Genomic DNA, 545 nt, shown 5'->3' with positions numbered 1-545 from the left:
CCTCCATCCTATAAAAGATCCCCCGTTGTATAAAAAATGCTCTCGTGCTTGTTGATCAACTGCAACAAACAAAAGCGGTTCATGGAGATTGATTGTCAAATCTGTACTCATCCTCTGGTTTTGATGAGTTCATTACAAAAGGGAAAACTACGTGGGAACAAAGATAGAGAACTGGGATTATATGAATTCTATTTATATCAAACCGAAACCCGAGCAGTGGGTATTTTATGCTTAGTATTGTGAGACTCTTTTAAACGCTGCTGGAAAATGGTATATGCATTTCAAGCTTTATCTAGTATTGGATTGTGTACTTTTATTGGAGTAACACTGTGTAATTAACTGTCATTTCTAATCGTGATTAAAAAGTTTCCTGTTTATTTGTGATGGAAAAAAGTAATTAAAAATGATTTCCTAACATTCATGTCAGTAGAAAAGTGCAGGGATATTTTCGGGGGAAAAATATCAAACTGGTAATCAAATGTGACTTGACTCGACTCGTACATCCATTGTCATGTCATGTCTGCGATTTCGGTGTCATACTCATT

The sequence above is a fragment of the Penaeus monodon genome, chromosome 22, assembly GCF_015228065.2.
Source record: "Penaeus monodon isolate SGIC_2016 chromosome 22, NSTDA_Pmon_1, whole genome shotgun sequence".
Classification (NCBI taxonomy): domain Eukaryota; kingdom Metazoa; phylum Arthropoda; class Malacostraca; order Decapoda; family Penaeidae; genus Penaeus; species Penaeus monodon.
Note: the sequence above shows the minus strand (reverse complement) of the source record.